The 14,027-nt window shown below is 43.8% G+C and overlaps 2 protein-coding genes across 6 annotated transcripts in view; one reads left to right on the top strand and one right to left on the bottom strand.

Annotated features, from left to right (window-relative positions):
* Positions 1 to 4,275, bottom strand: part of mmel1 (membrane metallo-endopeptidase-like 1) — a 39,810-nt gene extending 35,535 nt beyond the window's left edge. Inside the window, exon 1 of one of the 3 annotated variants that reach the window (XM_035796413.1) lies at positions 4,197 to 4,275. The gene's annotated coding sequence lies outside the window, so the exon portion shown is untranslated. The remainder of the gene's footprint in view (positions 1 to 4,196) is intronic. The other 2 variants (XM_035796415.2, XM_035796414.1) reach the window with 2 other exon arrangements.
* Positions 1 to 14,027, top strand: part of si:dkeyp-61b2.1 (tumor necrosis factor receptor superfamily member 21) — a 264,717-nt gene that overhangs the window by 211,709 nt on the left and 38,981 nt on the right. The window lies entirely within an intron of this gene.

Genomic DNA, 14,027 nt, shown 5'->3' with positions numbered 1-14,027 from the left:
TGAATCACTAACCTTTGATGATCTTCATCAGTTGACACTCATATCATGTTACACAATACATGTATGTTTTGTTTGATTAAGTTCATATTTATCAAAATATGAGTTTACATTGGCGCGTTACATTCACTAGTTCCAAAAACATCCAGTGATTTTGCATAGCCACATCATTCAACAGAAATACTCATCATAAATGTCAATGATAATACAAGTTATACAAATGGAATTATAGATATACCTCTCCTTAATGCAACCGCTGTGTCTGATTTCAAAAACCTTTACGGAATAAGCAAACCATGCAATAAATAGCCAGAATAGCCGCCATGTTGGCGTCAACATAAACAAGAAATTACATGATAAATATTCCCTTTGATGATCTTCATCAGAAAGCACTCCAGGAATCCCAGGTCCACAACAAATGTTTGTTTTGTTCGATAATGTCCGTTATTTATGTCCAAATACCTTCTTTTATTTGCGCGTTTGGTATTCATATCCAAACGATCATTCTGGTCAGCGTTACATTGGACAAAAATGTCTAAAAGTTATATTACAGGTCGAAGAAACATTTCAAACTAAGTACAGAATCAATCATTAGGATGTTTTTAACATATAGCTTCAATAAAGTTCCAACTGGAATATTCCTTTGTGTCTTGATGAGCAATGGAACGCAAGTGGATACCATGAGGAATGCGTGTGATCAGAAAATGGCTGACTGCCAGTCACCTGATAGATTCTGCTCTCATTCAGTACCACAACACAGTAGAAGTCTCATTCAAATTTCTATAGATGGTTGACATCTAGTGGAACCCCTAGGAAGTGCAACATCATTAATATCTCAAGGGGATTTCATTGGGAACTGTGGTGAATACATACCAAGCTCAGATTTCTCACTTCCTGTTTTGATTTCTCTTCAGGATTTTGCCTGCCATATGAGTTCTGTTATACTCACAGACATCATTCAAACAGTTTTAGAAACTTTAGAGTGTTTTCTATCCAATACTAATAATAATATGCATATATTAGCAACTGAGACTGAGGAGCAGGCCGTTTACTTTAGGCAACTTATTCATCCAAGCTACTCAATACTGCCCCCCAGCCATAAGAAGTTAACACTGGGGCCCCTCAGGGGTGTGTACTTAGTCCCCTCCTGTATTCCTTGTTCACCCACGGCTGCGTGGCCAAACACGACTCCAACACCATCATTAAGTTTGCTGACGTCACAACAGTGTTAGCAGGCCTGATCACCGACAACTATGAGACGGCCTATAGGGAGGAGGTCAGAGAACTGGCAGTGTGGTGCCAAGACAACAACCTCTCCCTCAATGTGAGCAAGACAAAGCAAGACAAATCGTGGACTACAGGAAAACAGGCCCCCATTAACATAGACGGGCTGTAGTGGAACGGGTCGAGAGTTTCAAGTTCCTTGGTGTCCACATCACCAATGAACTATCATGGTCCAAACATACCAAGACAGTTATGAAGAGGGCACGATAAAACCTTTTCCCCCTCAGGAGACTGAAAAGATTTGGCATGGGTCCCCAGATCCTCAAAAGGTTCTACAGCTGCACCATCGAGAGCATCGCGGTTGCATCACCGCCTGGTATTGCAACTGCTCTGCATCTGACCGTAAGGCACTACAGAGGGTAGTGCGAACAGCCCAGTACATCACTGGGGCCAAGCTTCCTGCCTTCCAGGACCTATATAATAGGCAGTGTCAGAGGAAAGCCCATAAAAATTGTCAGAGACTGCAGTCACCCAAGTTATAGACTGTTTTCACTGCTACCGCACGCACGTCAAGCGATACCGGAGCGCCAAGTCTAGGACCAAACGGCTCCTCAGCAGCTTCTATCCCCAAGCCATGAGACTGCTGAACAATTAATAAAATCGCCACAGGACAATTTACATTCACCCCCCGTCCCCACCTCCCTTTTGTACACTGCTGCTACTCATTGTTTATTATCTATGCATAGTCACTTCACCCCCACCTACATGTACAAATTACCTCAACTAACCTGTACCCCCGCACACTGACTCGGTACCCGTGCCACCTGTATGTAGCCTCGTTATTGTTATTATTATTGTGTTACTTTTTATTTTAGTCTACTTGGTAAATATTTTCTTAACTCTTCTTGAACTGCACTGTTGGTTAAGGGCTTGTAAGTAAGCGTTTCACGGTAAGGTCTACACTTGATGTATTCAGCGCTTGTGACAAATAAAGTTTGTTGGGATTTGATTTGATTTGTAACTATCATGCTGTTTAATCAGCTTCTTGATATGCCACACCTGTCAGGTGGATGGGTTATCTTGGCAAAGGAGAAATGCTCACTAACATAAATCTAAGTGTTTTGTGCATATAGAACATTTCTGGGATCATTTATTGCAGCTCATGAAACATGGGACCAACACTTTACATGTTGCGTTTATATTTTTCTTCAGTGTAGGTTGTACCCTCAAATGTCTTGGGGGAATAGATGAGATTTAGTAACCTTTAAAGGTGTATTTGTGAATTAGAGCAATGATGCAATGTTATGGTGCATAACTAGACATCAAAACGAAACCTTTGGGTGGAAAATGTAATGGATTTAGACTTTCTTTGCTCTAAGCACCTTTTCTCGTTAGTTGGGATTACATGTTTGGTGACTGGCACCACAGCCACGTCTCTAAACTTCTCAACTCGGTGCCAGGGATTAGTGCCTGTGTCAGGTCAACAGAATGAACTTACTCAATGTTTCTGAACTCTGAGCCTATGTTTTGTTTATACACTGCATGACCAAAAATATGTGGACTCCTGCTCGTGGAACATCTCATTCCAAAATCATGGTCATTAACATGGGGTTGGTCCCTCATTTGCTGATATAACAGCCTCCACTCTTCTGGGAAGGCTTTCAACTAGATGTTGGAACATTGCTGGGGGGACTTGCTTCCATTCAGCCACAAGAGCATTAGTGAGGTCGGGCACTGATGTTGGGCGATATGGCCTGGCTCGCAGTCGACGTTTCTCCTGAAAGAGGAAAGGACCTTCCCCAAACTGTTGCCACAAAGTTGGAAGCACAGAATCGTCTAGAATGTCATTGTATGCTGTAGCGTTAAGATTTCCCTTCAGTGGAACTAAAGGCCCTAAACCGAATCATGAAAAACAGCCCCAGACCATTATTCCTCCTACACCAAACGTTACAGTTAGCACTATGCATTCGGGTAGTTAGCGTTCTCCTGGTTCTCCTGGTGAAGCGTGATTCAACACTCTAGAAAACGCATTTCCACTGCTCAAGAGTCCAATGGCAGCGAGCTTTACACCACTCCAGCCAACGCTTGGCATTGCGCATGGTGATCTTAGGCTTGTGCTCCAGCTGTTCGACCATGGAAACCCATTTCATGAAGCTCCCGACAAACAGTTCTCGTACTGATGTTACTTCCAGAAGCAGTTTGGAACTCGGTAGAGAGTGTTACAACCGAGGGCAGACAATTTTTACGCACTACCCGCTTCAGCACTGTAAGCTTATGTGGCCTACCACTTCACGGCTGAGCTGTTGTTGCTCCTAGACTTTTCCACTCCCCAATAACAGCACTTAAAATTGAATGGGGCAGCTCTAGCAGGGCAGAAATTTGATGAACTGACTTGTTGGAAAGGTGGCATCCTATGACGGTGCCACGTTGAAAGTCATTGAGCTCTTCAGTAAGGCCATTCTACTGCCAATGTTTGTTTATGGAAATTGCATGGCTGTGTGCTCGATTTTATACACCTGTCAGCAACGGGTGTGGCTGAAATAGCCAAATCCACTCATTTTAAGGGGTGTTCATATACCTTTGTATATATAGTGTATCTATATAGTGACAAAGAAAATGTAATGTTTTTTGTTATTGTTCTCTAGTTTGTTAAGACATTTCAGGTGGCTTTGGGGGTATTTTTAGGATGCACACATGTAGTATTCATGCTCAAAACAATCCATAAAGTAGGCAGCATGCATGATACAGTATTCATGTAGCACAGATAGATAGAAAAGTGTTATCTGACAGGTAGCAAAATTAGTATACATTTTTACATTAAATAAAATGACCAGCAAAGATCATACAAATGAGTTTCAATCCTATGAAAACTTGAAACTATAGCAGCTCTAAATGTATATCTGTTTATGTACCAGTCGTGGTTAAATGTGCTAAGGTATGTAGTAAGGGAATGCCTGTGAGGCAGTGCTCCTTACCTGGATCTAGACGGTAGAACTCCCTGAGACGTCTCTCACAGCAAGCTGTTTTCCCAAACACCCCTACTGAGCTGTCACCCAGAGCTGGTGTGTGAAGAAATGACGCTGTGGCGCTAGATGCTTGAGAGATACTATCTGGTCCAGTTTGCAGCTCAGGGAGGGAGTGAGAGAGAGAAAGAGTGAGAGAGAGAAAGAGTGAGAGAGAGAGAAAAAAATATGGAGAAAGAAAGAGAGAGGGAGCGAGGGAGAGGTAGAGAGCATCTCTTACAAAAATACATTATTAAAATAAAATAAAAAAATATTTCCTTGCAGTATTTTGTTTTGCTGTCAATATTTTTGTGTTTATGTTTTGCTTTCAATATAATTGTTTTTTTTGCAATACTAAGAATTTTGTTCTCTACTTCAGAAGCGTTGCTTGATATTAATGGCACAAAATTATCTCACTCACTCGAGGATTGCACCATATAATAACACTATTACTCTATTGAAAGTGTTTAAAGCAACAGTCCTTAATTGAAAATTAACAAAGTTAACTCCCTGCCAGAGTTTCAGTAAAAAGCTGAGGGATGCCAGGGCTGACCATCCATGATATCAAACTAACAGTTTTAACAAGGTTTTTAGGCTAAACCGTGGTTGTTTAAATGTACTTTGCTTACAAACATTGGGGTAAAAGAAGCTTATATGTGGGGTTCTGATGGGCGACAACAGTTGAACTAAACTCATGAAGCATTTATGTTATATTCTTCAAGAATCAATGGGTACGTAATCATTAATTTTAGTCCAAAAATGTATGTAAAAACGAAGGATTGCCCCTTTAAAAGGCAGTGTCCTTCATACAGCAGAACTACACGGAGTACACCAAACATTAGAAACACCTTCCTGATATTTGAATTGCCCTCAGAACAGCCTCAATTAATCAGGGCATGGACTCTTCAAAGTGATGAAAGAGTTCCATTGGGATGCAGGCCCATGTTGACTCCAATGCTTCCCTCAGTTGTGTCAAGTTGGCTGGATGTCCTTTGGGTGGTGGACCATTCTTGATACACACAGGAATCTATTGAGCGTGAAAAACTCAGCAGCGTTGCAGTTCACACACACAAGTTGGTGCACCTGGCACCTACTACCATACCCCATTCAAAGGCACATGAATGTTTTGTCTTGCCCATTCACAATCCATGTCTCAAATTATCTCAAGGCTAAGAAATCTTTCTTTAACCTGTCTCCTCCCCTTCATCTACACAGATTGAAGTGGATTTAACAAGTGACATCAATAAAGGATCATATCTTTCACCTGGATTCACCTGGTCAGTCCATGCCATGGAAAGAGCAGGTGTTCTTAATTTTTTTGTACACTCAGTGTATGTCGCCATTTGAGCATAATCCATTAAAACCTTCTATAGTCTAAGCCGGGGGAGGGAGGTTTCTACTAAGCTAATATATGGAATTATTTTAAGAATAACAGTTTCATAGATGGAAAAATACATAGTCAAAAAATTCAAACAAAATGAAGTTTGTTTTGAATTCTGTCCGATATCTGAGAGATACAAGAAAGATCAGGATATTTATACATATTTCTTACACATATTTAACCCCTTTGTTTAGGCACTGAACTAGATCCATATGTACTTCCCTTGTTTTGTAGCTTAAACTGATTGGACGCTACAGATGTTTTCGTGAGAAGACCGATTTTCAGGGTTGTCTTATGGTCTGACAAACACCGCTGTAGCTTTTTTATAGGGACTGATAAAATGTTCAATAGGGGGAAAACAAATCTGATTTTTTAAAAATGGTAATGACAAGGTATAGAAGCTTTTTTAAACCTTGAATACAATCTCAAATACAAGTTTGCGTGCAGGAAAATTTCTGCAACAATAGGATGATCAAATTAAGATACGGCATCTGTATTCTCCACAAATGTAAAAAGGTGGTGTTATAATGTGAACTCTAAATTGATACATGTGAAAATATGGTTTCAGGTGTGAAATTTAAGCTCAACATGTGAAAAAGTGATTTTCATATGTAAAACTGTAAGAGAGAGTTGAAGGGAGAGGAGGGGTAGAGATAGAGATGGTAAGAAGGCTGCCAGTGAGATAGTGACAGTGATAATAAGAAATCATGAGGAGAAGAAGACTTTTGTTATGGAGGGAGAGAGAGTGGCGAGAGAGAGGCAGAGGAGGGTAGAGGAGGATCGCAGTAGGCATCAGTTTCCTCAGTGTTTCATTTTCTTACAAAAGTTTCTATTGAAGGATCCCGCCCAGCTGCTGAGTGAATCAGTGAAAAGGACAAAGGGACTCTGAAAGAGGGGAAGCTGGCTGGAAGAGCAACTGGAGAAAAGCATGGGCTTACAGGAATCTGTGGGGGGAGTGTATGGAATGTAATATTGACTCTTTAGTGTCCCAGGCCGTATGATCAGTTTAAAACAATGCTCTCCAGCCCAAGGGAGGGCACTGCTGCTTGGGGGAAGTTAGTTAGCTGCTGCCTGGTCCCTCTGTTCGCTGAGACATGACCCTGCCCTGGTGTCAGATTGAAATGGCATGGCGCCCAGGCTCATTATGAGGCTGATTAAACCACAATAATGAACTTATATTAGATAGAGAGTGGGAACCACTTTGGCCAGCTAACATCCGTTTCTCTGTCCATCTGTCCATGACGGTTTGGTGTTGCTGATAAAACAAGTTATGAAAACAGATCATGTTGAGAACAGTGTATAAATTTAGCAGTGGACAATCTTTATCACGCAAACTAGAACTAGAGGTTCATTACCAGATGAAAGGCCAAAATAGATTTTTCATACGTACTGTGGCAATCAAGGAAATACAGACTGGATATGGCTGGGGGAACACGTTATTATGCTTAATTCTATGTAAAAATATGTTTTACGTTTTTGCATATCTTAAGCATACCTCTTGAGCTGTCTGTATCCTTGTGACTGATGGTCATTTTTCAAGAAACTAAATATGCTTCTCTGCATCTGCTGAAATCTGGGTAAAAGATTGAAAGGAATGTTAGTCTTATTCAGTACATTTAGTAATTGCTTGCTTTTCTAAAGGCTATACCAACCTTGTCAGCATGCCAGCTAAGATAGTTAGACAAGCTAGCTTCTCCAACTTGATTGATATCCTGAAATGGCTTATTGGTCACTAGTTATGAGGTTGGGAGATAGGTTCCCAATCTGGGCTAGCTAAAACCAACTTTATAAAATTGCTCGGTGGCTAGTAGTGTTACAAAGAAACAACAACAAAATAGGACAGGACACATCTGAGAGGGCACGTGCCCCTCTTCTCCCTATGGGCATGACACCTCTGAAGCAACAGACAGACCAGAGGAACAAAATATATGGGATATCACTAATATTTCCATTCCATTCCATTAGAAATGGGTCCTTGTGCCAAATATTCCATCGTTAGGCACCGAGCCTGGGAAATCAAGACTTGCAAATGAGCTCATAATTCTGGAATCATTTAGTTGGAGGGAATGTGTTCCTATAACTCAGAAATCATTCAACATAACCATCGAAAAGCTACATGAATAAATAAACTCAAACTCTCGGATGGATGAGAAAATGCTCTGTGTGCATTCGAGAATGTATTGGAAGATGTTGGTTTCTTTTCGCTGAGATTTTGTCAACGCTCTTGGTTTCAGGTTAAGGGGGAAAGAAGGGGCCAGGAGTTGCAGGAGTTGTGCCCCGTGTAAGCATCCCCATTTCCTGACTTCATAAGTACATACAGTAACTCAGTTAAACAATACAGTGTACATTTGTGTCACTGCTAATTTAATAGGGAGGACCATTGACAGCTGGTGATGGACAGTAGTTCCAGGTATAATGTGTGGCTGTTTGGCACGCCCACAACACATTTGAATAGTTCATTGAAACGAAGTGTTCATGGAGTCGTGGCCTTTGTTTTTCAGTAGCCAACTTGCAGCTTCTTGATATGGACTATATTATATATTGGTAGTTGTTTTGGGGTTTACCAGACATGGCTTGTCATGCTCATTATTCCTTATATGGCTTATTGTCTGATGTTCTCTGTCCTCCACCTGTATATGGAGCAGAGACTCTGCTCCCAGTGCTTGGCAAAAGCGTGTCTCATTGCAGGAGTTCAAATCCAATCATTATAGATGTATTTGCTCTGTAAAGTGTATAAGGCAGTGTATGTTTGTGCTCGCTCAGGCCATAAGTTAATACTTCCCTGTCTCGATTATTAGAAGCTTTGAAAAACTAGCTTTGAAAGCTTTTTAATTAGGCTATTGGGAATGAACTCAACTCGTGCTTTTGCATGAGTTTGTTAAATTCTCAATTCTCAAATGCGGACAGTTCTCTGTGGGGAAAAAGGAATTATAGGGTCACCTGGGTGATAGTATTAATTACAGTTGTTGTTTTTACCAAGAACATACTGGACATTTATGTGCCTCTTTATTATAACAAATGAAAATGATTCATTTTTTTTTTTCAAATGTCCTCCATTCTGCACATGTATTATAACTGTTATTTTCATCAAGGTCTCTTCCTATTATAATAACATGGTAACAAAAATGCATGTATTTTTTAATTGAATATTCCATTTCATTTCCTGGAATTGTTTTGTTTCTTGCTGGAACACATATTTCCTAAGCCTATTGTGGCAGACCAGGGGGTTTGGTCAAGACGTTTACACAGATCGGACACGGACAGAATTGTATTAGCTCGGTTTCAAGGGTGTTTACTTAAATAATAAACAAAAAGGAAATAATAGGCCTCCTTCAGGAGGTCTCCTCCAGGATACTGTCTTCTGGGCTCCGGGATCTTGCTGTATCCTGTTGGGAACAAAACCGAGCTCCCTCCGTTATCTCTGGTACTGAGCATGACTATACAGGAGTAAACTCTCTTCTCCAGTCCCCACTCCCGTGTGCTGCCCTTCTGGCAGCTTTATGAGACTCGTCCAGGTGGTGAGCAATCAGCCCCTTGATTACTCACAAACCACAATAAGCCCCAATTAGTCCTGGCCGGAGAGCTCGTCGAGACCTGGCACGTCCGTCTGTCACCCGGCCTTGACGAGTCTCCCCCTGGTGGCTAACCTGAGGGGGCTGTCGTCAGTGTGACGTATGTCTCCCTTCTCGATAGGGCATCACATACCGTGTGGGCCAGTCACATACCGTGTTGGCTTTCCTCTCTTTCCGTTCCCCCATCCGATCAAATACCCCAGGTACTCCACCTCTTCGAACACTAACTTGCATTTCTTGGGGTTCGCTGTCAACCCGGCTTGCCTGAGCGTGTCAGATACTCTTCCCAACATTGGCTGTGGATGATGATATAATCCACATAGACCGCTGTGTACTGTTGATGGGGTCTTAAGACTCAGTCCGTCAGATGTGGGAACGTGGGCGGGCTCCGTGGAGACCGAATGGGAGCACCCGGTACTTATAATAGCCGTCTGGTGTCTTCTCCCGGGAGGATGCTGCCAACGATACCTGCCAATATCCTTTGGTCAGGTTGAGGGTGCTGATGTACCGGGCCTTTCCCAATTGGTCGATGAGCTTGTCCATCCTCGGCATGGGGTAGGTGTCGAACAAAGAGATGTCGTTCACACCATAGAAGTCATAACAGAAGCACATGCTACCGTCCTGGTTTGGGCACCAACACGATGGGGCTGCACCAGGCGCTGTGGGACTCTTCGATGACGCCCATCCTCAGCATAGCCTCCACTTCCTGTTTCACAGCCTTCCTTCGGGACTTGGGATCCAATATGGCCTCTTTTGTACATGGTGTTCAATGAGGGTCATGTGGCCTGGCTTCTCAGAGAACACCGCAGTGTTCCGATTGACGAGCTACCAGAGCGTTTGCTTCTAGGCCATGTCAAGGTCCTCATTGCTCAGTACCACCACTGGTACCATTGGCATCCTAGGTCCCGACCATAACACGGCCAAGGCTGTCCTCTTGTGCCACCTCTTAAATAGGTTCACATGGTAAATCTGTGGTAAATCTGTGGTTTCTGTCTCCCCGGCTGCAATACGTGGTGATTGATGGGCGCGACTCAAAACGCAGAAATAAAAATATAATTCATGCCATACCTTTGACGAGCTTCTTTTGTTGGCACTCCAATATGTCCCATAAACATCACAAATGGTCCTTTTGTTCGATTAATTCTGTCGATATATATCCAAAATGTCAATTTATTTGGCGCGTTGGATCCAGAAAAACACTGGTTCCAACTTGCGCAACGTGACTACAGAATATCTCAAAAGTTACCTGTAAACTTTGCCAAAACATTTCAAACTACTTTTGTAATGAAACTTTAGGTATTTTGTAATGTAAATAATCAATCAAATTGAAGACGGGATGATCTGTGTTCAATACAGGAGGAAAACAAACTGTAGCTAGCTTTCTGGTCATGCGCCTCTATCCAACAGTACACTTGAAGTTACCCTCGTTCAAGATGGCCGTACTTCTTCATTAGACAAGGGAAAAACCTCACCAATTTCTAAAGAATGGTGACATCCAGTGGAAGTGGTAGGAACTGCAAGAAGGTCCCTTAGAAATCTCGATTTCCAATAAAAACCCATTGAAAAGAGAGTGACCTCAAAAAAAAGAGAATCTGAATGGTTTGTCCTCGGGGTTTCGCATGCTAAATAAGTTGTTATACTCACAGCCATGATTTTAAAAAGTTTTAGAAACTTTAGAGTGTTTTCTATCCAAATCTACTAATAACATGCATATCTTATCTTCTGGGGATGAGTAGCAGGCAGTTGAATTTGGGCATGCATTTCATCCGGACGTGAAAATACTACCTCCTGTCACCAAGAAGTTAAGACCAGCACCTTGTCTCCCACCTGGATTTCTCAGAGCTGGGCTCCCCGATTGTAGACCTGGGCCTTCTCCATATGTTCCCTTACCACTGGCCATTTGGCTGTCATCCGCTCCCTCATCATCTCCACGTGTTCTACCACGCTGCGTAAGGGGGTTGGTTGTGCTTCCCACACCTCCGTGGCGAGGTCCAGTAGTACGCGTGACCTCCTCCCGTAGAGCAGTTTGAAAGGGGAAAACCCGGTGGATGACTGGGCACTCCTCGGACCGAGAACATAAGGTGGGGTAGTAACTGGTCCCAGTTCTTCCCGTCCTGCTCATGGACTTTCCGCAGCATTTCTTTGAGCGTTTAATTGAACCACTCGATGAACCCATCGGTCTGCGGGTGAAAGACGGATGTCCGGATCTGCTTGATCTGTAGGAGAGCACACAAATATTTCATTAGTCGGGACATAAACTCGGTACCTTGGTCGGTCAAGATCTTGTTCGGGATGCCCACCAGGCTAAACTAGACTTGGAACCGCTCCTGGGTGATTCCCTTGGGAAAGCGAGCGACATAATCTACTATTACCAGGATGTACCGTTGTCCTCGTTCCATTTTTACCAGGGGTCCTACTATATCCATGGCGATGCAATACAAAGGGCACCCCGATGATCGGTAGGGGTACAAGTGGGTTTCGGAAGTGTGTTTTAGGGGCAGTGATTTGACACTCTGGGCAGCTGCCACGGCCCTCCTCATCCCGGGCAAGTGGAACTGGTTCGTGAGCCATTCCCGGATCTTCTACATTGCAAGGTGCACCCCCAACAGATGGGTGTGCGCCAGCTGAAGAACGGTTTCCATATACCGTCGGGGCAGCGACAGTACCTCTCAAATTTCCCCCTGTTGGCGTCACACCTGATACAAAATGTTATTATTGATTTGAAAATGGGGGTCTCGCAGGAAGTAGCTGGCTATCCACCACGATCACTTGGGCTGCAGCGGCTTTCAAGTTTGGATCCTCCCACTGAACTGTCCCCTCAGTTGGCCCATAGCGGGCATCTTGGCTAGTCCCTCAAAATCAATGAGAGGGAGGTTGGGCTCCTCCTCTAGTTGTTCACCAGGGGGGTCTGGTTCCGGCGCTCCCTCAGACTCTGACTCTGGACCTGTAGATATGGGTTAGTCAACCGCTTGCTTCCAGGCCACGCAGGTGACAGGTCGTCCTCGCTCTCGTCTACCGTCAGCTCTCTGTCCGTTTTCCTCATGCCTCCACAGTGCCATGAACAGTGGACAATCAGGTCCCATGAGGAGGGGTATTGGCAACTCCGGTATGGCAACACCATCATCTGGCAGCTCCCTTGTGGTGTCACAATGTTGGCCTGTACGGTCGGATACCGCTCAGTGTCACTGTGGACACAGGAAACGGACATCTCCCCACCGCGTTTGGTCCCCTGGGTCAGCAGGCTCGATGAGCGTAACCTCATTCTCGGAATCAAATAAAGCTTCAGTGTCATGTTTGTCAACTTTCATCAGGACCATGGGTGCCGGTGTTTTGTGGTGGCCCAACAAGAGGTGATGTAGTTCACAGTGTGACCCATCTCGCCTCCGGGGCTCGCTGATGGCACCGACTTCTCTCGACCCGGGCAATTCCATGCAAGGTGCAACACTCAAAACACCTCCTTTGGTCTCCATCTACCAGGGGTCATCGGCTACGGGTCGGCTCTCCCCCAGCCGTCTTTCTGCGGCCCTTTGGCCCCGCTGACAGTTGGTTCGGGGTATACGGCAGGGGGTTTGCCTTCCGTTCCCTCAGACGGGTCCACGAATCGGCCCGGCTCCCCTTCAGCAGGGCCTCTAATTTGTGATGTGTCTCCACTGCTCCCAGGAGGTCCTCCAAGGTCTGGGGCGCACGTAGACTCGCTGTCCTCGTCATGTTGTGGGGTAACTCCCGTAAGAAGCTATGATGGAGAGGTTGGATATGTCGGTTCGGAGCCATGCCTTGGTGATGTGCAGTAGGTCGCTTATCTGGTCGCTTATCTTGGCTCCCTCCAGCAGAGGGAGCCATTGCCGCGTGATGTAGACTTCGAGTCTCCCCCTGGTGGCTAACCTGAGGTACTCCCCACTATGAAAATGGTTGTAGTTAGCAGTTGCAGATTTCCCATTGTCTGCGATTTATTAATACATCCCTGCAGAATTCTAAAGGATTATTGCTCTCTGAATGTCCCCAGCTAACATACCATATATGAGTTTATCATTGCATAACTTTAGAATAAGCATTGTTTTAGATGTGAATCCCATTTAGTCATGCTGTCACTAAGATACCATCCCACATCAAAGAAAATTCATTCAATCCAATGGCTTTTCAAACACTGTCTCTGTAGGTCGGGTCTGGGTTTGTTAGCATTCCCTACAGACTGGCTGTTAGGGTCGTAGTAGGCTGCAGATTAATGAGCTGATGTTCCCTCCTGATGTTCTGGCTCTGCTGTGACAAACCACAATGTTCTCCCTGTACAGATTTTCTGCCTGGTTGTCTAACGTTTCCTATTTTTATTTATCCATTTTTTATTTAACCTTTATTTAACAAGGCAAGTCAGATAAGAACAAATTCTTATTTACAATAACGGCCTACCAAATGGCTAAAGGCATCCTGCGAGGACAGGGGCTGGGATTAAAAATAGATTCATTAATTATAAATGTAGGACAAAACACACATCACGACAAGAGAGACAACACAACACTACATAAAGAGCGACCTAAGACAACAACATAGCAAGGCAGCAACACATGACAACACAGCATGGAAGCAACATGACATGATAACAACATGGTAGCAACACAACATGGTAGCAGCACAAAACATGGTACAAATATTATTGGGCACAGACAACAACACAAAGGGCAAGAAGGTAGAGACAACAATACATCACGCAAAGCAGCCACAACTGTCAGTAAGAGTGTCCATGGTTGAGTCTTTAAATGAAGAGATTGAGATAAAACTGTCCAGTTTGAGTGTTTGTTGCAGCTTGTTCCAGACGTTAACTGCAGTGAAGTGAAAAGACGAGCGACCCAGGGATGT

This window comes from Oncorhynchus keta, chromosome 21, assembly GCF_023373465.1.
Source record: "Oncorhynchus keta strain PuntledgeMale-10-30-2019 chromosome 21, Oket_V2, whole genome shotgun sequence".
In the NCBI taxonomy this organism is placed as follows: Eukaryota; Metazoa; Chordata; class Actinopteri; order Salmoniformes; family Salmonidae; genus Oncorhynchus; species Oncorhynchus keta.
This window is presented reverse-complemented; position numbering and strand designations above follow the sequence as displayed.